Raw genomic sequence first — 27,101 nt, 5'->3', positions numbered from 1 at the left:
AATAGGTATGAATGAGATTGAAGGGCTCAGGAGGTCAAAATAAAGAAGAGCAGATCCATGTTCACAGGGGTATCATAACAAGGAGGCTGTAATAGATGAAAGAATAACATAAAATAGGATGAAATTGACTTTGGACTCCTGGGGATAAAGTGTTATTGACAGCACACAATAAATGGAATATTGGGGGCACTTAAGAAGTTTTCATGTTTCCTAAAAGGAAAAAAAAAACTTCAAAAGGGGACAAAGAACAAAGAGAAAAGTCTGGACCTTAAAACTTCTAAATACCCTAGAATTTAGGTTATTTAGGTATGGGAAAGGAAGGGAATCCCCAATAAATACCCAGAATTTTCATATCAACAATTTCCCCTTTAACATATTGACTTGGTCATTTCCAGAAAAGCAAGATAGTGATAGGTAGGTTTTTACCTGAAATTCCCTTAAATGTCCAGTTCTTTTGGTCACTTCTTCCTCAAAGTCCTTCCTGTTGCTTATCAGCAACACCCCAAATACCGAAATGGTGACAAGAGAATCATTTCCATTACCTATGGGGATTAGAGTAGTTTAAAATTTCATTTAAAAAGTAATGAGATTGGTGAGAGTTGAGTTTTAATGGACAGCTAGATGGCACGTGGAACAGTGTGTATGACTTTGAGTTAGGAATATAAGTTCAAATGCTGCTTTTGATACTTCCTAGCTATAACCACACACATCCTTTGACCCCTTAGCCTTAGTGTTCTCATGTGTAAAATGGTGATAATATCTTTACAGGTGATGAGGATTAAGTGAGACAGTAAATAATCGTGCATACCTTCAAGTACTATTAAATGTAGTTATTATTACCATATTTATATATACATGGCATGATGCACAGAGAGTCTGTTAGCCTTAGAGTCAGAAAGATTCATGCAAGATCCATCTCTGACATATTCTGGCTCTGCGACCTTGCGTAGGTTATTTAACCTTTGAGTGTCCTGGGAACACTCACCATGAGTGACCTATACTAATGAAATCATGGGTAGGGACAAACATATATAAACATAATATATATACATACCCACATATACAAAAATGAAAACAGTCCCCTACCTAAAGGAGCTTAGATTCTATTTGGAGAGATATGTAAACTCATAAATACCTACAAAATAAGTATTTGTATGTGTACAAATATTTCACATGTACATACACATACACACAACCTGCATGTAAGTCTATATGCATACGTGTATGGACATATATGTACATTCATGTACATATAACGCAAATATAGTTTACTTCAGCTTCTATCTGTTTACTGTGACCCACTGATCTATGCTTGGCCTTGTACTATTTAACATTTTTAAAAAAATAACACTATGAAAGGCATATATAGAATGCTCATCATATTTGTACATGACATGAAGCGGGGAGAGTTAGCAATGCTCTGCATAACAATCAAGATTCGAAAAGATATTGACAAATTAGAACCTTGGGTTAAATTCAATCAATTTAAATACAAAGTCTTACATTCGAGGTGAAAAAAAAATCTGCTTCAAAGAATAAGAAACCATTTAGCTAGAAAACAGTTTCTCTGAACACAGTTTGAAGTCTGTTTTTGTAAACAGTCCCAGTATAATATGGCAATAAAAAGGCTGATGCAGTTCTAGGCTGCATTAAGTAACATCCGTATAATGTATAGTCCTAGGAACTTCTTATTATGACTGAGTCCACCATAGTCAGACCTCATCTAGAGCATAAGATTTTCAGAAAGATGTTATGTCAGCTGGAGAATGATCAGAATAGGGCAACTAGGAGTAATAGGAGGCCTTGAGATCATACCATATACGGATCAATTGAAGGCACTAGATTTGTTTAGCTGGGAAAAGAGAAGACTTAAGGAGGATATGTGACCTGTCTCTGAGCACATAAATGGTTAGAAGAGCTAAGAACAGAGACCTGTTCTGTTTGGCCCCAGCAGGCAGAACTAAGAGAAAACAGAAGAATTTGTCAAGTAAATAGGGAAAAAAACTTCCTTTTAGAACTATCTGGAAGTGGTATTGGGGCTGCCTTATAAAGTAATGAGTTCTTACTGGAGTTCTCCAAGCAAAACCTGGATGGCCATTTGTCAGGGATATCGTAAAAACTAGTTATGCTCCTGTGTAGTCAGAACTAGATGGCTGCTGAGATGGTATGACTCTGAGACAACAGGATGTTATTAAGGTATGAGACTGATTTTCAATCAGTCAACTCATTTCTTGAGCCATATCCAATCAATTAATAAACATTTGTTAAGTACCTACTATGTGCCAGGCACTATGAAAGATGTTTTGAGCTGCAAAGATAAAAATGAAAATAGTTCCTTACCTAAAGGAGCTTAGATTCTATTTGGAGAGAAATGTAAACTTTTAACTATCTATCAAATAAGTAGATGACACATACCAAAATAAATGGAATTAGTAAGCAAGTGTTTATTAAATGCCTACTACATTTTTGATATTGTGCTAGGTACTATAGATGTAAAGACAAAAGTAAAATGATTCCTGCAATTTCTGGGTCTCATGATTGACAAAATGGAGGACTATACATTTTTCCAGTCCTAACAAACACTCAAAAAGATCCCCCAAAAAGAATTATGCTTAAGAGGCAAAGCAACTGCATTTGTCCCTACAGGCCAAGACAGCAAGAAACAATAAGATAACAATCTTGTGAACTAATAGCAGAGAAGACTAACCCTTAACCCACTCACTCACCACCCCCTATCTTACTAGCCTCATTCTTTATCAGGGTGGACCCTGACACTAGCTTGTTCTCTGGGATCTGTTCTTTGCTGACTGTAGAAATTTCCTCACTGCTACAGTCTCTGCTGACAAACCTTGTTCTTGCCATTTACTCCACCATTTTGTGGTAACAAGCAGCACAGCTCAACTCAGTCCACTCATTTCTGGAAGAGAAAGAGGTGTAGGAAAGTATATAGCATTTTACCTGGGATAGTAGCATGTTGCATCAGTGTGCAGAAAGACAATAAAAGAAAAAAAACTAGGGCAGGGTGCCAACATAAGTGGGAAAGTGGGCTGCACTAAGCCTGAAGAAAGGTGATTTGTATATAAGTTGTGCCAGTTCTGTCCCCTCCAAAATGGGGCAGAGACTGAGGCTGATAAAAATATAATAATTCCCCAAAGTGAGAGGAGGATGAGGCAGCTTTGAGGTCAAACTCTAGAGGAAAGGAATCAGAAAATGAGTAACAAGGAAAAGTACTGAAAACTATCAAACCTTTCAGGCGGAAGAAAACTTAATTAAAATTGAGAACACAAGCAGTTAAACCCACAGGGAAGATCTTAAAATAGAAAGGAAGATGGGCACCAAGACATCTAAAAGTTTGCAAACATCTCTGGTTCTCAAGACAGTAAAGAACCACAGCAGAATGTTCCCAAATACCTCAAGAAAGAAATGAAAATTTTTCTGAAAGGGAACAAATGGCAGATTTATGATATGCATACCACAAATAATTAGTAAAATAGAAAACTTGAATTCACAGTGGCAAATCTTTTTATACCACGTGAAAGAGATAAATGATTAGGAATACAAATAAACTGAAAGGAAGGACAAGTTAGAAGAAGTGGAGCAAAAGGCAATAGCATTAAAAGACACATAATTCCTTAACAAGCAAAATACATTAATCTTTGAAGATGAGATAAATAGAAGATTTACATGCCCACCAGAATGCCCCTAATTCAAAAAACCTGAACACCATCATGCAGGAAATAATACAAAAAAAACTTTCCAGAACTTCTGAATACAGAAAACAAAGTTCCAATTGAAAGAATCTAGATTGCTTTTAGAAAATCAAAATAAAACAAAAGACAACCATATGTTACAAATGCCAAAACACATAGTGAAGGGAATCATAAACAATGAACCAATATTAATATTAATTTTATGCTCCAAATGCATTAGCACATAAATTCATAAAGGGAAAAATTAACTGAATTACAAGAAGACATACACAGAGATACAATAATAGCAGAAGACTATTGTCACTCAGTTTTGGACAAATTCAACAGAAAGACAATAAGGAATATATCGAATTGAATAAATTGCTGATGAAACTAGAGCTAAAAGATGTACCTTCTAAATGAGGCTACTGAAGAATACATGTATTTCTCAGGACTACATAGAACTTTCACAAAAAAATTTACCATGTTAGGGAACAAACATTGCAAACAAATGTATAAGGGGAGAAATGATAAACACAGCCTTTACAGATCATAACACAATAAAAATCATGATCAGTGTAGAGGAGACAAATAAAAGACAGAATCAAATGGACACTTAACAATGATACCCTAAAGAACAAATAGGTCAAAGAACAAACCACAGAAATAATGATTATTAAAAAGACAATAATAATGATAAAAACAATATGTTAAAAAATTTCTGGGATGTAACTAAAGCAATCTTCAAGGGAATATAATATCCCTAAAAACATACATTAATAAAATAGAAAAGGAAAGGATTAACAAACTGAATATGCATTTCTTTTAAATTAGAAAACCAATAGAAAGTCTCTACCCTGAAAGAGTTGGGGGAAGGAGGGGTGACAACCTGTATATATTATACAAATTAAATACAAGGTAATTCCATGGGAGAAGAGGCACTAGCAGCCAAAGGATTTTGGAAAATGAATTCAAGCCTCATTTCTAGCACATTCTGTCTATGTGATAGCTTCTCAGTGTCCAAGGCAATTCTGTAATACACTAAGTTGAAAAGTAATTGTTTATCTGTTTTGCCAATGGAAGATTGTCACTAACAAAATCATAAATCATAGATTAGGACAAAAATATACATACATTCATACATATGTATATATGCATAAACATATACATAGTTGTATGCAAATATATATTTATATACATACATACACATTGATAAGAAAGAGGGAGAGAGAGAGAGGTGTAGATAGATAGATTGCTGTTGTTCTTTGTTTTCTTTTTTTTTTTTTTGCTTTTTGGTGAGGCAATGGGGGTTAAGTGACTTGCCCAGGGTCACACAGCTAATTAAGTGTCAAGTATGTGAAGCCAGATTTGAACTCAGGTCCTCCTGACTCCAAGGCTGGAGCTCTATGCACTGTGCCACCTAGCTTCCCCTGTTGTTCTTTGTTTTCAAAGAGGACCATTGACATCCCAGGGTGATATCTTGACTCATGTAAATTGGATTTAAGTTAGGCAAAGTTGTGCAGAGTCATCAGCTTCATTCTCTCTTCCAGAGTTATTGAAGTCCAGTGGCAAGACAAAAATCAGAACAACTGGTGATAGCTTGAGATGCAGTGGATAACGTTGATGTCTTTGACATCTGACCAAGCTCCAAACACTCCACAGAGCATGCTTTAGCCATGCTGTTGTAACAAATTGTTCTCATCTGCCCATTCCTATAGCGGAAGTCTTCACATGCTTGGGTAGACATCCCCATACCTCACTGGTGGGTTTGAAGCCTGTCAGTTACCTTCAACATAGTTTAATTTGTCTGCCAAGATGGTTTTACCAGATGTGGCCACTTGGCATGCCGCAGCTTCTTGGAACCATGGATGAGAATTGGGGGGCAGGTAGACACCAAAGGTTAACGAGCATCCCTGAAAAGGCTTCAACTAGCCCTCACACCAGAGGTACTAGCCTCCCCAAACACCCTATATATCCCAGATAGATAGGTACAGATAGATAGATAAATAGGTATCTCTATCTTTATGTCGATGTATAGTCCACTTATCTATAGATCTATCTATATTATATCTGTATACACAAAATTTATTTAAGCTACTATGTGGTTGCTGTGCCCCATGGGTCTGTGCTTGGTCCTGTGCTGATTAACCTTTTTATCAATGACCAGTATAATCATATATGACACAAAGGAGAGAAAGAAGGGATATTGGGGAAACAAAAAAAAACCTCATGCTAAATGTGGTGTAGGGCTGAGCTTCAAAAGAGGCCAAGGATCCTAAGAAATGGAGGTGAGGACAAAATGCACTTTAGGCACAGGGGCAGCTTTCTATGCAAAGACCCAGAGATAGGAGGCGAAATGTCATGTGGAAGGGACAGCAAGAATGCCCATTTGGCTGGAACATATAGTACCCAGAGGAGAATTTGAAAGGGGGGAGAGGTAGGTGGGAGCCAGATTGTGAAAGGACTAAGTGTAACAAGATATAAAAAGAATTACTGTATGTATTCCCCTTTGTAAGTTAAAATTCTATCATGAAGACAAGACATGTGCACATGGAAAGGTATGTAACTATATCAGGAAAACGTCAAATGAGTGGAAGAAGTAACAAGAATTTCACTGAATACCCATGTGCAGCTCATAAAGTAAATCTTATTCATTGAAAGCCATAACTCTCATTATAACATTCAGAACTACTGATGTTATATGACAACTCTCCTTTGCCCTTACTACCAACATTTTGCAACTGATACAAAGCCATTTCATTTGTCTCAGTTTCCATATGGCTAAAAATGGACCTAGTCTCCAAAGCATAATCCATGTATCCCTTTCCCTTTGATAGTGGAATAATATGATGTTCCACACCATATGGAGTCTCATAGTTTTTCTCATCTGTGGGCAGCTTGAAAGGGATCCCAGTAATGAAAACCACATGTTCCAATCCCTCAGACTCAGTGACACCCAAAGTTCATGAAGTGCTTTCAGATCTTTGAATGAATAGGTCTGAATATTGCATTAGCCTCTCAATTCCCTATCACCACAAACCTAACCCCCTTTCCAAACACATAGTTCCCTTTAATTGGGCTAAAGAGAAATAATGATGGGATCCTAGTTGATTACTAGATTTAACTGTCCCTTTGGGCCTGGGACACTGGGCTAATTATAGGGCTGTAAGATTATAGGATCGTAGAGAGAACTGGAAGGGAGCTTAAAGGTAATCTGGTTCAACTTCTTCATTTAGAGGCCATCCAATCTAATTTCTTTATTTTATAAATGAGGAAACTGATGCCCAGAGACATCAAGAGATGTGCTTAAGGTGACAAAGATACTGCAGTAAGTGACAAGGGATAGAATTTAAACCCAAGTCCAGTGACTACAAACATTTCTCCATTGTACCATGGCAAAGGACGTGTTCAAAACTATGTTCTGTGACTTCAAAATGAACACGTCCCACTATATCTTGCATCTCCTGGACTAATGCTATGACCTTGGGATTCATCTCCTTTCCACAGTATACCAGAAGCAAAGAATTGAAAAAATGGTGACTTCTAAATTTAGAGCTAGGCAGTCAGTAAATAGACATTTACCAAGTACCTACTATGTACCAGGCACTGTGCTCATTCTATCTCCTATCCCTCTATAATATCTGTAAACTAGAGAACCAACATATACTAGAGAGATAGGTTCAAGTCTCAGATGACCTGGGTTTGAGACTTGCCTTGGACATGTATTAGTCATCAGACTTTGAGAAAGTCAACTAACCTCTTAGTGACCCAAGCAACTTTCTATGACTTTAAGTCCCAGAAAAGTTACAGATAATTAATAGAGGGCACCATTGAAATCACAAGAAGTCAAGGCACCACACCTCTCCCTTCCCCCCAAAAGTGGTGCTATTTACCTTCTTAAAGAAGTACCTTAATCCATTATTGAATCCCATTTTCTGCCCAAAAAAATTACTATTGATTAATTTTTTTCTTTGCCCTAAACAAAGTATTACAATGACTAAAAAAGTTATATTGAGGAACTGAAAAGGTAGGGAATTTTGACATGAGCTCTCATAATACATAAAAAAATCCCCAGGTACATCCTTTTCCTTTTAGTCAGTGGAGACAGAATTATTTTTGTAATCACTAATTTCTATACTCCTAGAATATATATATGTGTGTATATATATATATATATGTGTGTGTGTATATAGATATACATATATATACACACATACATATATATACATGCATACATATATACATATATACATATACACACATATGTACATATAAATTTATATATATATGGAAAGAAAAAGAAGAAAGTTGACAAAAGCACAGAATCTCCTAGTCCAACCCATTTGTAACAATACTCCCTATAATCCTCTCCACAAATGGTCATGAGTTTTATATTGTTTTTCTTCCCCTGAAGACTTCCATTAAAGAATTTCCTTATGGCAAAAAAACCCAAAAATTAACGTTCCTCATCTTCAGTAAAAAAGACACAATTGGATTCAGTGGCTTTTGTGGTTCCCCTGATCTAGGATCCATGATCCTGTAATAACCTTTTTCTTATATGTCAAAGATCAGTGTGTAGGATTCCCTCTACATTGTCGATCAGAGAGGTTAAATGAGAAAACTGAGACTCAGAGAGGTTAATGGACTTGGCTGAAGTCTCACAGATTGTTGGATAATGATTCAATGGAGGTATTCAGGAAAATGAAACAAAATTTAAAACTTAAAAAAAGCACAACTAGTAAGTGTCAGAGAAAGGATCTGAATGGAGGCCTTCCTGAAACTACATACTTTATCCCCTGGGCCATACCACCTCTATAGTTATTTTATTAATTTCAATGAATTTACACCTTAGGACTTTGTGCAATTCCCACTTTAATCCCTCACCCTCCCCATTTTCAGAAAGGGAAAAGAAGAATTTTGTCTTTCTAAATACTTAATTCACTGACCACGATAAACAGTAATTGTAACACCAGTAGATAAGATCTTTATTTCATTACCTTTTAAAACAGGAGTTCTTAACCTGGAATTCATGTACTTAAAAAAAAATACTTTGATAACTGTATTTCAAAACAATTGTTTCCTTTGTAAATATATGTGATTTATTTTGTGCATTTAAAAGCATTATTCTCAGAAAGGGACCAAAAGACTCCAGCTCTCTCTCTTTATTTCTCTCTCTCTCTCTCTGAAACTCGGGCCCCCCCCACACACACACAGAATTCTGTTTTTTCTAAGCTTCTTTACAAGATTGATTAGGATATGAAACTCGGGCTTTCTAAAATAGACAGGCAACAATGATGTCCCTTCACCTTCCATTTTTAACAATGTACATTATTGAAAGAAATAGAATGTTTTAGAGTAACACAATGAATAAATACCTGTAGTTTTCCTCCTACTGTAATTATAGCCTTTTTTAATATGTAATACAACTTAAACATTTCCGAGTGCTATATTTTAATAATTTAGTCTGATTTTGCATGGCTCTTGCTTCCACGTCAGCTCTGTTTGGAATCAAATAATGGAAAAAAAAAACAAGGAAGACATAAGGGGATTTAGCTATAGACAAATCATTCCAAGCTTCATTCATCATTCTTTGTTTTCATGCCAGGAATATTGCTCATTTACAATGAGGGATTGTGTTGAATTTGTTTCAGTGTGTTACCCACAGTCATATAGTGCATATCAAAATACTTACAGAAATAAGGTTTGATACAGTTTTCTTTCATGCTCATCTCTAATTTGATTCAATTCAATAATCATTTACTAAGTACCCACTATATTCAATATGCCAGTTATTTTTGCTGAGGCTACAAAGAGAAAAATGACAGACACTACCCTTAAACAACTTATATTCTAATACTTCAGAACAAAACATTAAAAGGATAATGTCTTCCTGAATGTCTTACCGTGAAAGTCCTCCAAACATTATAAGATTCAATGAACAGATATGAAATCTCCTTTGGTTTGGACTACAGCTTAGAGAACAGAGCTATATAAAACAGGTCATTGAAAAATGAGGGTTAAATAGGAAACAGTCCCAGAGTTTCTTTATGGTCTATTCAGGAAGGTAACAGGAATTCACGATATATCATCAGCCTATCTAAACTAATCACACCACAAGTCTCCCTAAACTCATTCTGGACTCATGCACAAGAATCTGCCCAATGATACAAAAAATTAATTTCAAATTATAATAATAATTCACAGTCATTAGTGCTTTTTAATCTACTAAAGATTTCCTCTTTTTAATTTTTTTATTATAAACTTAAAAAGAATTGGCAAATACAAATATTACAATATTCCAAAAACAGAAAAGAAAAAAAATATGAAACCACAAATGTCTTAACAGATGCAGTTTGATTTTGTCAGAATGTATGCTAAATTTTTCTGTCAGTCAATAAACATTTATTAAGTGCCAACTATGTACAAGGTGCTGTGCTAAGTGCTAGTTACCAATAGCAAAAACGACAGTGCCTGTCCATAAGGAGTTTACAATCTAACTGAGGATTACAACACACAAAAGAAAGCAGAAAAGAGGAGAGGGGAAGGTACCCTGTGCAGGGACACCATAACAAAATTGCCCTGTTTGTCTTCTGAATTTTTGTTTTCTTCAGGGACGGAGCCAAGATAACTTGCTTGAGCTCTCCCCCAAACCCCTCCAAATACCTGTAAAAAATAGCTCTAAACAAATTCTAGAGCAGCAGAACCCACAAAAGGACAGAGTGAAATAAATGTCTAGCCCAAGACAACCTGGATGGTTGATCAGAAAGGTCTAACACGTCAGGAAGGGAGAGAAACACAATTCAGCATGGGCGTACAGGCAAAATAGGACTCAGCAAACCTGGAGCAGACCTGAGGGGACTGAATCACTGGCAGCTGTAGTGATTTCCAGACTTCTCAACCCACAAATGACAAAGACAACTTGGAAGGTCAGTAGGGAAAATCTGTAACCATGGTGAGAGAAAAGCTAGGTCCCAGCCCCAGTCCTGGTGCAGCCCTGGCATGGTGGCTGCTTCCTGAGCTTCTGGCCAACAGACTGAGGGAGAATCCAGTGGCTGATTAAAGGGGGATTGCAGCTATCTCTTTGCTGGTGCTGAGGCAGGATTCTCTTGCTTTGTCTGTGCTTGGATCTGGGTCACAGTTCTGGGTGGTGATCCTAGGGCAAGGAGGAGTGCTGGCATGGTGGAGCTTGTAGTGGTGATAGTGAAGGAATCCTCCTCACAGCTCCAAAGCAGAAAATATGCTTGTGGTCACCTATAGACCAGAACACAGGCCAGGAAAGGAGTAAACACCTCGCCCTTGATCATACTACCTTGGAAGAACTGAAAACTTACAGGTCCCTAGAAGTATCTCTGAAAACAGCTCCACAAAACCCCTGAAGCTTGGGACAGTACATTCTCCACACTGGAAGCAGACACCTTACCTTAACAAAGAGTTTAAAACTCAAGTAACTGGCTGGGAAGATGAGCAAACTTCACAAAAGAGTCAGACCATAGAATCTTTCTTTGGTAACAAAAGATCAAAACATACAACCAGAAGAAGACAACAAAGTCAAAGCTCCTACATCCAAAACCTCCAAGAAAAATATGAATCAGTCTCAGGCCATGAAAGAGCTCAAAAAGGATTTTGAGAGGCAAGCAAGAGAAGTAGAGGAAAAACTGGGAAAAGAAATGAGAGTAATGAAAGAAAATCATGAAAAACTAGTCAACAACTCACTAAAGGAGACCCAAAAAAATACTGAAAAAAATAATGCCTTAAAAAATAGCCTAACCCAAATGGCAAAAGAGGTCCAAAAAGCCAATGAGGAGAAGAAAGTCTTAAAAAGCAGAATTGGCCAAATGGAAAAGGAAGTCCAAAAGCTTACTGAAGAAAATACTTCCTTAAAAATTAGAGTAGAGGGGCAGCTAGGTGGCGCAGTGGATAGAGCATCGGCCCTGGATTCAGGAGGACCTGAGTTCAAATCCGGCCTCAGACCAAACACTTGACACTTACTAGCTGTGTGACCCTGGGGAAGTCACTTAACCCCAATTGCCTAAAAGTAAAAAAAAAAAGAAAAAAGAAAAACAATTAACCTGGAAAATAGATCTAGGAGACAGAATTTAAAAATTATTGGACTATCTGAAAGCCATGATTAAAAAAAGAGCTTAGACATCATCTCTCAAGAAATTATCAAGGTTTCCAGACTTCTCAATCCACAAATGCCAAAGACAACTTAGAAGGTCAGTGGGAAAAGTCTATTTCTGCGGTGTTAAGACAGGAAGGCAGGGTCTCAGCTCCATTCACCAAGAGCGAGGCCCTGGGGGGGGGCAGCTGCTTCCCGATGCTTCCAGCCCATAGACTGAGGGGGAATCCAGTGGCTGATCAGAGAGGGATTGCAGGGATCTCTTTGCCAGTGCTGAGGCAGGAATCTCTTGCTTTGCCAGTGTTTGGATCTGGGTCACAGTTCTGGGCAGTAGTGCTGGGGTGAGGAGGAGCGCTGGCGTGGTGGAGATTATAGTGTCTGTGGAGAGGAACCCTTCCTCACAGTTACAGGACAGAAAGGAGTACTTGTGGTCACAGGCCAGGAAAGGAGTAAACACCTTGCCCCTTATCATACCACCTCGCAAGAACTGAAAATTTACAGGTCCCTACAAGTATCTCTGAAAACAGCCGAACAAACCCCTGAAGCTGGGGATAGTACAATCTCCACATTGGAAGCAGATTCGTACCTTAACAAAGAGTTTAAAACTCAAGCAATTGGCCGGGATCATGAGCAAGCAACAAAAAGAGTCAGACTATATTTTCTTACTTTGGTGAAAAAGAAGATCAAAATATACAACCAGAAGAAGACAACAAAGTCAAAGCTCCTACATCCAAAGCCTCCAAGAAAAATATGAATCAGTCCCAGGCCTTGGAAGAGCTCAAAAGGGATTTTGAGAAGCAAGTAAGGGAAGTAGAGGAAAAATTGGGAAGAGAAATGAGAGTGATGCAAGAAAATCATGAAAAACAAGTCAACAGCTTGCTAAAGGAGACCCAAAAAAATACTGAAGAAAATAACACCTTAAAAAATAGCCTAACCCAAATGGCAAAAGAGGTCCAAAAAGCCAATGAGGAGAAAAATGCCCTAAAAAGAAAAATTGGCCAAATGGAAAAGGAAGTCCAAAAGATTACTGAAGAAAATACTTCCTTAAAAATTAGAATAGAGCAATTGGAAGCTAGTGACTTTATGAGAAATCAAGACACTGTAAAACAAATCCAAAAGAATGAAAAATTAGAAAACAATGTGAAATATCTCATTGGAAAAACAACTGACCTGGAAAATAGATCCAGGAGAGAGAATTTAAAAATTATTGGACTATCTGAAAGCCATGATCAAAAAAGAGCCTAGACATCATCTTTCAAGAAATTATCAAGGAAAACTGCCCTGATATATTAGAACCAGAGGGCAAAATAGAAATTGAAAGAATCCACAGATCTCCTCCTGAAAGAGATCCCCAAAGGAAAACTCCTAGGAATATTATAGCCAAATTCCAGAGTTCCCAGGTCAAGGAGAAAATATTACAAGCTGCCAGAAGAAACAATTCAAATACTGTGGAAACACAATCAGGATAACACAAGATTTAGCGGCTTCTACGTTAAAGGACCACAGGGCATGGAATATAATATTCCGGAGGGCAAAGGATAGGATTACAACCAAGAATCACCTACCCAGCAAAACTGAGTATAATCCTTCAGGGGAAAAAATGGTCATTCAGTGAAATAGAGGACTTTCAAGCATTCTTGATGAAAAGACCAGAGCTGAATAGAAAATTTGACTTTCAAATACAGGACTCAAGTGGAACATGAAGAGGTAAACAGGAAAGAGAAGTCATAAGAGACTTATTAAGGCTGAACTGTTTACATTCCTGAATGGAAAGATGATATTTGTAACTCATGAGACCTTTGTCAGTATTAGGGTAGTTGGAGGAAAAAAAAATTATATGTATGTATATATATATATATATATATATATATATATATATATATATATGTATATATATATATATATGTATATATATATATACGTATATATACATATATACATATATATATATATATACATATATATATATATATACATATATATATATATATATATAGAGAGAGAGAGAGAGAGAGAGAGAGAGAGAGAGAGAGAGAGAGAGAGAGAGGGCACAGGGTGAGTTGAAGATTAAGGGGTCATATCTGGAAAATAAAATTAAGGGATGAGAGAGGATTATACTTGGAGAAGAAGAAAGGGAGAGGTAGAATGGGGTAAATCATCTCAGAAAAAAAGCAGAAAAGGAAAGTCTCTTACAATGGAGAGGAAATGGGAGAAGGTGAGAGGGAATGAGTGAATGTTATTCTCATAGGATTTGGTTTAAGGAGGGAATAACATACACATTCAATTGGGTATGGAAAATACCCAGGAAAATAGGGGGAGAAGGGGACAAGAGAGCAGGGGGATGATAAAGAGAAGGGCAGATTGGGAAAGGAGATAATCAGAAGTAAATACTTCCAAGGAGGGAAAAAAAGAATAGAGTAAATGGGAGGGAAGGATAGGATTAAGGGAAATAGAGTTAGTTTTTCACAACATGTCTACTATGGAATTGTTTTGCATGACTGCACATGTACAGCCTATGTTGAGTTGCTTGCCTTTTCAATGAGGGTGGGTGGGGAGGGAGGAAGAGAGAAAATTTGAAACCTAAAGTTTTAAAAACATATGTGTAAAAAAATGTTTTCATATGCTACTGGGAAATAAGAAACACAGGAAATGGGGTACAGAAGTCTATCCTACCCTACAGGAAAATAGAAGAGGAAGGGGATAAGAGCAGGGGGGAGAGATAGAAGAGAGGACAGACTAGGGGAAGGGATATTCAGAATGCATGCCATCTTGGAGTGGGGGGAGGGGTGAGATGGGGTGAAAATTTGGAACTCAAAAACTTGTGGAAGTGAATGTTGAAAACTAAAAATAAATAAATTTATATTAAAAAAATAGAAAGTAAAATCAAAAACAACAACAAAAAAAACCAGTGTCTGGGCACAGTGCTCCGGTTGTGTTCCATCTAGGATAAAGTAAACTTGATAAATTCAAATAAGTTTATAATCAGAGAGTTAGCCACCAGCTATTTAAGGAAGGAAGGGAGAATTCAGGAAGTATCTTCTACTAAATCACAGACAGTGGCTGAAATTTATCTTACTGGATGGAATACACATACCAATGAAATCAAAGGTTATTAAAATACTGATGTAGAAATAAGTTTACTTAAAATAAGATACACTTATAATATCCAATTTCAGGTTATTAAACTATTATTGTCATTGTTCAGTTTAAAAAAAAAAGAAATTATCAAGGAAAACTGCCCTGTTATTCTAGAACCAGAGGGTAAAATAGAAATGGAAAGAATCCACCAATCACTGCCTGAAAAACATCCCAAAAGGAAAATTCCTAGGAATATTGTAGACAAATTCCAGGGTTCCCAGATCAAGGAGAAAATACTGCAAGCAGCCAGAAAGAAACAATTTGAGTATTGTGGAAACACAATCAGAATAACACATGATTTAGCAGCTTCTACATCAAGGGACCACAAGGCTTAGAATATGATATTCCAGAGGTCAAAGGAGCTAGGATTAGTCAAGAATCACCTACCCAGCAGAACTGAGTATAATCATTCAGGGGAAAAAATGGACATTCAGTGAAATGGAGGACTTTCAAGAATTCTTGATGGAAAAACCAGAGATGAATAAAATACTTGACTTTCAAATATAAGACTCAAGAGAAGCATGAAAAGGTAAACAGGAAAAGAGAAATCATAAGGGACTTATTAAGGTAGAACTGTTTACATTCCTACATGGAAAAACTATATTTGTAACTCATGTGACCTTCGTCAATATTAGGGTAGTTGGAGGGGGAAAAAAAATTATATGTATAGATACATTGATAGATAGAGGATACAGGGTGAGCTGAAGATGAATGGCTGATATCTGGAGAATAAAAGTAAGAGGTGAGAGAGGATTATACTGGGAGAAGGGGAAAGGGAGAGGTAGAATGGGGTAAATTATCTCACATAAAACAGACAAGAAAAGGCTTTTACAGAGGAGAGGAAGTAGGGGGGAAGGTGAGAGGGAACAAGTGAATCTTATTCTCACTGGATTTGGCTTAAGGGGGAGTAACATACACACTCAATTGGGTATGGAAAGCTATCTTATCCTACAGGAAAATAGGGGAGAAGGGGATAAGAGGTGGGAGATGATAGAGGGAAGGGCAGATTGAGGGAGGGGGTAGTCAGAAACAAACACATCTGAGGAGGGACTGGGTCAAAAGAGAGAATAGAACAAACAAGGGCAGGGATAGGATGAAGGGAAATATAGTTAGTATTCCACAGCATGACTACTATGGAATTGTTTTGCATGACTATAGAAGTATAACCTACATGGAATTGCTTGCCTTATCAATGAGGGTGGGTGGGGAGAGTGGAAGGGAGAAAATTTGGAACCCAAAGTTTTAAAAATGAATGTTAAAAAATTGTTTTCACATACAACTGGGAAATAAGATATACAGGAAATGGGGTATAGAAATCTATCCTGCCCTACAGGAAAAGAGAAGAGGAAGGGGATAAGAGAAGGTGGGGAGGTAGAAGGAGGGAAGATTAGGGGAAAGGATATTCAGAATTCGTGCCATCTTGGGGTTGGGGGAGGGACGAGATGGGGAAAAATTTGAAACTCAAAATCTTGTGGAAGTGAGTGCTTGAAAACCAAAAATAAATAAATTAAAGGACAAATTTTTTTTGTTTTCTTCTACATCATTTTGTTGTCTTATCAGTTGTGTTGTTTTGTTTTGTTTTTGTATCTCAGTTACTACCCTGTAACTCATTCCCATGACTCCCCACAAGAGCTCCTCCTTGTAATAAATAAATATATTCAAGCAAAACAAATCCACATATGCCGATTCTCATTCTACACCTCTAATCCATCCTCTTCCTCTCCCTACTAAGAAGTAGGAACCCTACTTCATCATCAGTTTTCTTATGCCCTGATTGGTCACCATTTTAATCAAAATTCTAAAGTCTTCCACCATTATTTAAAACACTTTCTCTGTAACAATAATTATATTTTCCATAATCTATCTCACATTATTGAGAATGCACTTGGTGCCACTAGCCCCAGGCATAATTAGCACTGCTCCAGGCATAAATATTGCTGCTTACAATTTTACATACCTAAGCTGCAGCCACTATACTTAATCACAGAAACCTACAATGCAGAGAGGAAAAGTGACTTGCCCAGAGTTGGCATGGAACTAATATTTGGACCATTGGTGATCTCTGATCTAGTATCATAAGGTGGTATGAGATGTATAGTACTATAGAATCAGAAAACATGAGTTTGAATCCTGACTCCACCACCTACCACCTGGGTAAGTCCTTGGACCTTCCTGGGTCTTGGCTTCCTCATGACATGGGGAAAGAGAAAATGGAAAGAGGTTGGCTTAGAAATTATGACCTGAGGTCTGCTTCACCTCTAAATCCATGATCCTAAATGGGTCAACCTAGTTACAACTTTGTTGGACTAGATAATCTTAAATTCCATTATAACTCTAACAGTCTATGATTCTAGTAGCTGAACTATCATTAGTGCAACTCATTTTTGACAAATACTTTGCACAGGATTTGCCAAACCAACGTGGTTCTGAAAGACCTATTTCTGTTCATGTCACAATGTTATTGTTCTCATACCCTGAGATAGAGGAATTTAGCTCAGCTTGAACAACAAATCAAACATAATTTGCCAATACAACCCCCAAGCATGGCATTATACTTGAGGTTAATGATACTCAGTGTCATCATATGTTGTTCTCAAATATCTGAAGGGCTGTCATGTGGAAAAATAATATTAGACTTGTTCTGCCTGGCCCCAAAGGGCAGAACTAGGATTAACGGGCAAAAGCTTCAAAGAGGCAGATTTAGGTTTGATGTAAGAAAAAAAAAACTAATTAGAGCTACTAAGAATGAAATTGGTTAACTGTCAATGAATAGTGTGTTCTTGGAATAGAGTGGAGTGGAATAGGTGTGTATTAAGCACCTACATATGCCAGGCACTCTGTTAAGTGCTTTACAAATGTCTCACAACAACCCTGGGAGGTGAATACTATTATATCTCTATTTTTACAGTTGATGAAACTGTGTCAGGTAGCATTTAAGTGACTTGCCAAGGGTCATTCATCTAGGAAATATCTGAGGATTGATTTGAACTCAGGTTTTCTTGACTCCAGGCCCTGAGCTCTATCTACTGAACTACTTGGCTGCCTCCCTAATGGTCCTCAAGCTGGTATGACAACTACTTTCCAGCAATTCCATAGAGGAGATTCTTAATCTTTTTCAAGTTGGACTAGATGTTCAAAAAATTATCTCCTGACTCCAAAATTCTGTGATTAAGTATAGTGGCTGCAGCTTAGGTATGTAAAATTGTAAGCAGCAATATTTATGCCTGGAGCAGTGCTAATTATGCCTGGGGCTAGTGGCACCAAGTGCATTCTCAAATCAAGATGAGGGTACGACTTCTATTAATTCATAGACATCTTGTAGTTTCATATTCTAACCAATTCTTCTTGCTCACTAGGTGCTAAGATCTCTTGGTTCTACCCTGATGAAGGGCTAGAAGTGCATTCTACCACTCTCCACATTAGAAACCATGGGACAAAGCCCCAGTTGCCACTTGTACCCCCACCCGGTTATAGTTCTGCTGGTATATCATTCTCTCTTGCTATGGCTTGTGGTAAGTCATTTAAACCCCTATTTCTTGGTGTACCATAGGGATAATAATACTGTCAATGCTGATAAAAGCAGTTTTAATAGCAACAAATGAGATTTTAAATGGAAACATGTTTTGTACTCTGGAAGAAAATACTCTATCAACAAGTCAAGATGAATATTGTAATCGTCTCCTGTATGCTCATCCAACTCTCAGGAGGCATGGTGGGAACATAAAAGAGGTACATGGCATAGTTCCTGACCCTGAGGAACTTAATCAGATTCCTTTTTTTTTTTTAAAGAAAAAAGTATACTTGAAATCCTAGAGAATAATTTAAGGGCTTTTTAAATCAAGTGATAAGTTATGTGACATAGACAAATAGTTCTATAAAACAGAGTAGTAGAAAAGTTTTGCCAGATGATTGATCAATCCTTTCCTCTTTAAATATTTAGTGTCAGGGTCATTTCAGAGTCAAGAGACTTGGACTCCAATCCTAGTTTGGCCGCTTTCTAATTATGTCTTCAACATATCACTTCCAGCCAACATTGTCACTTCCAGCCTCAGTTTGCTTATCTGTAAAATTGAGAAAATACCTACTTTACAAACTTCAGTGTTATGAGGATCAAAAAAGATAATTGGTGTAAACATACTTTGTAAACTATAAAGCCCTGTATAAAAGCTCATATGAACTAGGATTCTAGATTTTTGTATTGCTGAATCTTAAACTGGGGTAGAGGGTACCAGATTTTCTCTTTCTTAAGGTTCAACAATCAAGATTGTCGCATTATTGAATCCTTTCTAATTTAAATTTAATTAATTTATTGTAATTCTCCTAACATGTTCTTTTATTTCACTATGAAACAGGCCAACTGTCTTATTTAGTAACATTATTAGAAAACCCCAGAAAAAAATTTTGATAGTACTCAAACTTAGAAAAATCAAAGACATGTACTCACAGAATATTGGAACTGGAAGGGATCTGGAGGATCATCTGATCATTTCCCCATTTTTTTTGTTGTTCAGTCTTTTTCAGTCATGTCTGACTCTCCCTGATTCCATTGGGGTTTTTCTTGGCAAAGATACTGGAGTGGTTTGCCATTTCCTTCTCCAGCTCATTTTACAGATGAGGGAATGGAGACAAACAGGGTTAAGTGACTTGCCCATGGTCACACAGCTAGTAAGTATCTGAAGACAGATTTGAACTCTGGAAGATGAGCTTTCTTGAAACTCTATTTACTGTGTTACCTATCTGCCCCTAGTTTCTTCCTCCTTTTAGAAATGAAAAACTAAGGATTAAAGAATTAGAGTGATATATGGGACTGGAATCCAGTAAAGTACTTTTTTCACTATACCACAAAATATTAAGAGGAAGTGTACTATTGTGGATATATTGGAGCTAGATTCAAATCCTGCTTTTGATATTCTTGAACTGTGTGATACTAAGTCTTAACTTTCTCATTTGTAATTTGGGATGAATATCTGTAGAATCCAACTCATAGAACTATTGTGAAACTCAAATGAAGTCATATATTCTAGTTAAGGCACTATATAAGTGCCATTATCTAATAGAAGTGAGTAAAAACAGTGGTCTAGTGTTCGATAAACCCAAGAAGATAAATTACTAGAGGAAAGATTCCTTTTCTGAAAAGAATCATCAAAAAAAAATAGGAAAGCAGTTTGGCAGGAATTAGATTAGACTAACATAGGATCATAAAATCAGGGCTGGAAGGGACCTCAGAGGTCATCTATTCCAATGAGGAATTGAAGCTGAGGGAGCTTAAGTGATTTGCTCAAAATTACACAGGTTGCAAGTATAGCACTCAGGTTGGAACCCAGACAGATCTCATGACTAAAAATCGGTTACTTTCTTTAGTATACAACATTGATTCCACTATATGTGGCAGGTGGCCCAGTAGTTACAGTCCTGGATCTGGAGTTAGAAAGACCTGAGTTTAAATTCTGCCTCAGACAATTATTAATTGTGTGATCTGGATCAAGTCACTTAACCTCTGTCTGTCTGTTTCCTCATCTGTAAAATGCAGACAATAATGGCAGCTGCCTCGTAGGATTGTTGGGAGGATAAAATGAGATATTTGCAAAACACTTTGTAAACCTTAAAGTGCTATACAAATGCTAGCTATTTTTATTGTGTTATATTCTATACTATGATAAGCTCATAAGAGATATGAAAACTGAATGGTAATATCATTTTTTAAAAATCTTAGAAAAGACCAAACTCAGGTACTTTTCTCAACTATGGCTTTGGAAGGAATTCTAACCAAACAAGAAATAGATTCCAAGCTCCTTGAGCACAAGGACTTTCCCCCTCCATTTCCTTATATTTCCCAGCATTTAGTAAAATGGCAGGCACATAGGAAGTCCTAAATTAAATGTTTACTGATTCACTGAGATACTAAATAATAAGATAGTCAATTTTGAATACAATTGCACAAATAAAAGACAAAGTCAGAAAAGAAATCATAGAATATTTTTTTCTTTAAATGTTACAATAAATATTTGATATCCAAAACACAGGGAACTGATGCAAATACATAAAATCAAAAAGACATTCCAACATATATAAATGGTCAAAGGAAATAAACAAACAGTTTTAAAAGGTTTGCAAACTAGAATATAAAATCCAACTGCATGTTCCAAGTCCCTAATAGTAATAGCAATATTAGTTAAAAAAAAACTCTTATATTTCACCTAACTCCAAGCAAATTGGCACAGAAAAAAAAAAGATAGGGGAGTTATGGGATATAGACACACCAGTACACTGTTGGTGGTTATAAAGAGTAAAATCAACCACTATGGATTTCAATTTAAAATTATCCAAGAAAAGTGACTGAACTATTCACTCTTTTGACCTAGCAATCACATTACCAGACATAGAAACTAAAGAAGTCAAAAGCGAAAATAAAAATCCAATATATAGCAGCATTCGTTGTTTCTAGTTCTTTACTACCACAAAGTAAGTTCCCAATCATTTAGGAACTATAACTGGAAAAATGACGGAATTTGAATGCAATCGGATGTTATTGTGCAATAAGAAATGACAAATATTTGTAATTCATAAAAATATGGGTAGAATTGTATAAACTGATGCAAAGCGAAATAAACAAAACCAGGAAAACAATATAAAATCACTTATTAAGTATGGTTAAAGCTATATGTACACTATCATGAGGTGAATGTAACTTAATCATTCTAAAGGAGAATTCAGAGCCAGCAAAGAAATTCAGTTATGCTTTGTATATTTCTGAGTGAATAAGTAGTAGTAGGTCTTGATTTGAGTATGCTACCTGGTTTGGAATAATTTTTATTCCTCTTTCCCAATTATGTATACCATATTAGACTATACCAACAACAAAAATCACCTGGGTTTTATGGTTATTAAAGAAAAATTGTGGCCAAGTTAGACAAGGCAAGTATTGACCAATGGCACACTCCATTTTGAACACCTACCCCAAAATAACTCTCTGACTGGACTGCCAAAGTGCCTGAAATTCCAATCCTTATCAACGCTCCTCTGCATTGAAGAATAGTGCTTCCAGAAGGGTCTTGTTAAGCAAGAAATAGATTACCTATGATGAGGGTAAGCACATTGATCAGGTGAGAAGTGGCTGGTTTATGATTTTCTTAGTGGAGATTAAGGCCATAGGGGTAACCAAAGAACTAATAAAATTTTAAAGAAGTTAAAAAGAGCAGGTACAGGAATCCAAGTCAAGTACAATTCCGGCTTCTGTCCCAAATTCCCTGTGTGACCTTAGGAAAGTAACTTATTCTCCCTGGCTCTCATTTCCCCTAAATTTAAATGACTTCTAGACTGCTAACCTGGCAACATCTGCAGATCAGCTGACAGTAGTATTTGCCTAAGGAGCTAAGGACAGATTCACTGTTTTATGAAGAACTCAGCAGAAAAAGAGTACACTGTTTCTAAGGGGAACATTTTGAGGACTGGGGTTACCATGAGTTACTCCTATGTCACTAATGCTTTCTAAGCTTTACCTTTTACCTAGACTCTGCATGTTTTGGTAAGAGAATGTATCACAGACTCAGAGGCAATGTTTTGCACCACCTGTTCTTACTATTACACCTTAGTGAAAATATCCTTTTCTAAAAGCTAATTAAGTTTGGCTGACTAATTGATGATCAACTAGTAATCACGGCAGAAGCGCGGCAGTGGTGGTTTGTGGGCTATAGCATTAGAAAGGCAGCCCCAAGCTTTAGGGTTAACCGTGGATTCTGGAGGGGTCATAGTAGCTATGTCCTTATGACCTTCAAGAGTTAGTCACTTCCGAGCACTGTGATCCTCTGGATCCATTTTGCTGTTTGCTGTTCAGTTGTAGCCAACCCTTTGTGACCCCATTTGGGGTTTTCTTGGCAAAGGGTCTGGTTTGCCATTTCCTTCTCCAGCCCATTTTACAGATGAGAAACTGAGGCAAACAGGTGACTCACCTAGGGTCACAACTAATAAGTGTCTGAGGTCAGATTTGAATTCAGAAAGATGAGTCTTCCTGACTCCAGGCCAGGCGCTTTACTCACTGCGCCACCTAGCTGCTCCTGTGCCATATTTCATGCAAAGTTCTTCAGCAAATTGGCCTTGAGAGAAGGTAGATGTCATATAAGTTACAGTCTGAAGTGTTGGCCTGGGAGGGATTGCATGTCCAGCTCAATAGACGACTCAGAGACCAATGGATTGCCCATACCTGGGGTTCACGTTAATCTATCTGATGTCAAATTTAACTCAAACTGCTCATCTAGGCCACAGCTGTCTGGCTCCAAACAAGGAGGGAGAAGAAGAGGGAGGGTCTAGAAAACCAACTCAAGCTGCCCGGGGTTTGCACCACAGCATCCTATCATCCTGCCTCACACCAAGGGGTGTGAGACTTAACTCAAGCAATGCTAGTTCTATGTCATTGCCTCTGGTCACAAAGTAGGGGTATTAGCAGTGATTTAAGCCCCCAAATGCACATGAGTGCCCTAAATTACACATTTAAAAAGTTATTTCTTTGAGTCTGTGGGTTTTTTAGAACCCATTGTTAAAATGCAAATTCCCATTCAAGGAAAAAGAGCTTAAAGGATCATAGGATTTGGATCTGGAAGGGACCTTAAACTAGAGTATCTATTCCAATCCTCTCTAATCCAACAAGTATTTTTAAAATGCATATTATATACAAAACACTTTGCTAAGAAATGTATATAAATACAAAACAAATCAACATTAATTAGTTTTTATAGAGACTTCAAGGTTGGCAAAGCAGTTTAAATGTTATTTCATTTAACCATTTGAATGATCATTCTTTCTCCTCAAAATATTACAATCTACTGGAATTTTACAGATAATAATAATAGTGTCACAATGTAGCACTTTCAATCAATCAACCAACTAATCAATATTTATTAAGCACCTACTAGGTGCCAGGTACAGTACAAAGCATTAGAGATACAAAAAGAGGCAAAAAATAATCTCTACCCTCAAGGAGACCACAATTAACGGAGTTGGGGACAGAGTGGGGGGGAAGAACTACAAACAAATATATACAAACAAGTTACATATAGAATAAATAGGAAATAACTGATATAAAGAAGGCACTAGAATTAAGAGGGGTTGGGAAAAGCTTTCCTATAGAAGATGGGACTTTATTTGGGACTTAAAGGAAGCAGAGAAAACAGTAGGTGGAGATGAAGGAGGAAAGAATTCCAGGCATGGGAAAGAGAATAAATGCTAGTTGCTGAAAGATAGAGGGTCTTGTTTGTGGAACAGTAAATAAGTCACTAGCATTGTATCAGAGTAGAGGAGGAGGAAGAAGGTGTAAGAAGACTGAAAGGTGTTGGGTCAGGGAGGGTTAGGTTTTGAAGGGCTTTGAATAGTCAAAAACAGGATTTTGTGTTTGATCCTAGAGTCAATAGTAAGCCACGGAGCTGTTGCTTTTTTTCCCCTTCTTTCAGTAGAAGAATGGCATGGTTGGACATGTACTTTGGAAAACTTACTTTAGTGACTAAACAGAGGATGGATTAAAATAGGAAAGTGTTGAAGTAAGCAGACCAGATAGCAGTCTGTTGCAATAATCAAGGCATGAAGCGATTATAGAAAGATGTTTCTGTGGGACAGAGACCACTTACTCAAAAATAAAAACAAAGACTTAGATACCTTGAAAGTAGAAAGGAGTTTATTGCTTTCTCATGAGAAAGGGTACCCTCTTAGTTGCCATTTCAGGACAGGAGAGTATGAGTTCCTTACAGAATTAAAGGCTTATTTATACCCTAACTCGAGCTCCTCCTCCCTAACCCCCTTCTCCTTATCCCGTTGGCTGGGCTTTGGTGGGGGGAGGGGGGGGAGAGACAATCTTTTCACGGAAATCTAGAACAAAGGTAGTTACACAAGTTTGCCCAGAGACAAGAAATGGTGAGAAGTTTTTGCAAGGGCAAGCAGTTCAGGTTGGGGGCAGGGCTTATTCTTTCTGCTAAGCATTTAAAAGAAACAGGGTCTGAGTAGGGGAGGGCTTTGAAAGCATCAAGAAATATTAACAAGAACCATTGATTCCCTGAGGAGGCTTCACTTCTGAGAGATCATCTCTCACATGTTGCAAATGTAAAATTGACAGGTCTTGACAACAACATTGAATTAAGAGGTGCTAGGTAGCGAGGAGTCAAGGATGACTCCTAGGTTGTGAGCTTGAGGAACTGAGAAGATGGTGGTGCTCTCTATGGTAATGGGGAAGGTAAAAACAGGGGTCATTTTAGAAAAGATGGTGAGTTCTGTTTTGGACACATTGAGTTGAAGATGACAATTGGGCATTCAGTTTGAGATGTCTGGAAGGCTGACGGAGATGTGAGATTAAAGTCAGTAGAGAGATTGGGGCAGGATAAGTAGCTCTGATAATCATCAGCATAGAGGAAAGAATTAAATCAATGTGAGCTGATGAGATCACCAAGTGAACTAGAACAGAGAGAGAAAAGAAGATCCTGGACAAAATTCTGTGGGACAGAGACTCAGAGGGTGTAAAGTGGATGCGATCCAGCAAGGCCTATTGAGAAGCAAGAGATAGGTAGGAGGAGGACGGCTGTGAAAACCTAGAGAGGAGAGGATCAAGGAGACGAGAGTGATTACTGGTGTCAAAGACTGCAGAGAGGTCAAGGAGAATGAAAACTGAACAAATGCCATTAGATTTAGTCACTAAGAAATCATTGGTAACTGGAGAGAGCAATTTCAATGGAATGATAAGGTCAGAAGCTAGATTGTAAGAGGTTAAGAAGAAAATAAAAGGAGAGGAAGTAGAGGCACCTATTGTAGATGGTTTTTTCCAGAAGTTTAGCTACAAAGGGCAGAAGAAATATAGGACAATAATGAGGATGGAAGGATCAAGTGAAGGTTTTTTTTCAAGATGGGGGAGGGATATAGGCATGTTTGCAGCTAATAATAGGAAATGAGCCAGTAGACAAAGAGATCTTGAAAACAAATGATAGAGTGTGGAGAAAGCCAATGAATAAGAAGAAGATGGCCTACTCGACAATGTTATTTTCTAGTGTCCAGAATTTGCCACATGAAACCTACATGTAAATGATCGAAGAATGGCAGATGGGATCTTATGGGAAGGGATCTTAGAGTTTTATTTCTGCCTCTTTTTTTCGCTTCTATCATAGACATTTCCAGATATATGGCCCACTTTCAATTTAATGACCCTTCCTTTATTTTAAGGGAAAAGTTATGCAAAACAAACCCACATCAGACCACATCTCACAGCATATGCACCACAACACAACCATTTCCCCCACCTCTCCAGCGGATGGAGGGAGATACATTTCTTCATGTCTTAACCACAGCAAGATCAGCCATTATGATTACACAACATTAAGCTTCATTTTATTGTACTTTTTGTTTACATTCTTGTAAACATATAACTGCTTATTTCACTTTATCAGTTTATATATCTCATTTTTTAAAAAAATCTTTATATCTGTCATTTCTCTTGGCACAATAATATGCTACCATATTCATATATCACAATTTGTTCATTTATTCTCCCAACTCTCTCACTTTACAAATGAGAAAACTGGGGAGCATAGATATAGATATTGACTCCAAATCTAGTATTCTTTCCACTAATTACACTTTGATTAGATTTTTCCTAGTCTCTTCAAAACTACTTACATGTCTCAATGAATAAGGCTTTCTTTCTTGTATCCTAAATGTCTATTCACAAACAGGCTATAAATGAGACTTCAGTAGAGACTAGAATTCAGTTAAAACTAAAAGCCCAGGACCTTTGAAAAATCAGAAGTAGACTACTGCTCTTGTATTCAGAGGCTGTTGAGCTGCCGAGGTCTCCAGACACGTTTCCTCTTTTCAACCTCCCACACCTCAAGAAACAATAGCGGACAGACTTAGACATCAAAGGCAGCTGTGGGGCCAGGAGGAAGTGGCTATTAAAACTGGGAGGGATCCAGCCAGGTAAGTCCCTATCATAGAATATTTGTGATCAATGGGCCTGAGTCATAACCACTTCTAACACCTGCTAGTAGCTGTGTCTGGCCTAAAAACAACTCAGAAATTTTTCTGCAGACTAACAGTGAAAAAGTCCATTTTGCAGAAATAAAGGCACAGGCAAGAAAAGTCTTTCAAGTCTAAAGCCTAGTTCTGGATTCCCTTCATGTGTTTAA

General features: G+C 37.3%; 1 long non-coding RNA gene across 1 annotated transcript in view; it reads right to left on the bottom strand.

Moving 5' to 3' along the window:
- Positions 1 to 425: 425 nt before the first annotated feature.
- Positions 426 to 27,101, bottom strand: part of LOC144456719 (uncharacterized) — a 127,925-nt gene continuing 101,249 nt past the window's right edge. The window contains exon 3 of the long non-coding RNA XR_013485749.1: positions 426 to 542. This is a non-coding gene — a long non-coding RNA (uncharacterized LOC144456719). The remainder of the gene's footprint in view (positions 543 to 27,101) is intronic.

Source organism: Phascolarctos cinereus, unplaced genomic scaffold (genome assembly GCF_003287225.1).
Source record: "Phascolarctos cinereus isolate Bilbo 61053 unplaced genomic scaffold, phaCin_HiC Scaffold_4;HRSCAF=312, whole genome shotgun sequence".
In the NCBI taxonomy this organism is placed as follows: domain Eukaryota; kingdom Metazoa; phylum Chordata; class Mammalia; order Diprotodontia; family Phascolarctidae; genus Phascolarctos; species Phascolarctos cinereus.
The sequence above is the reverse complement of the archived record's forward strand: the minus strand, read 5'-3'. Positions and strand labels throughout refer to the sequence as shown.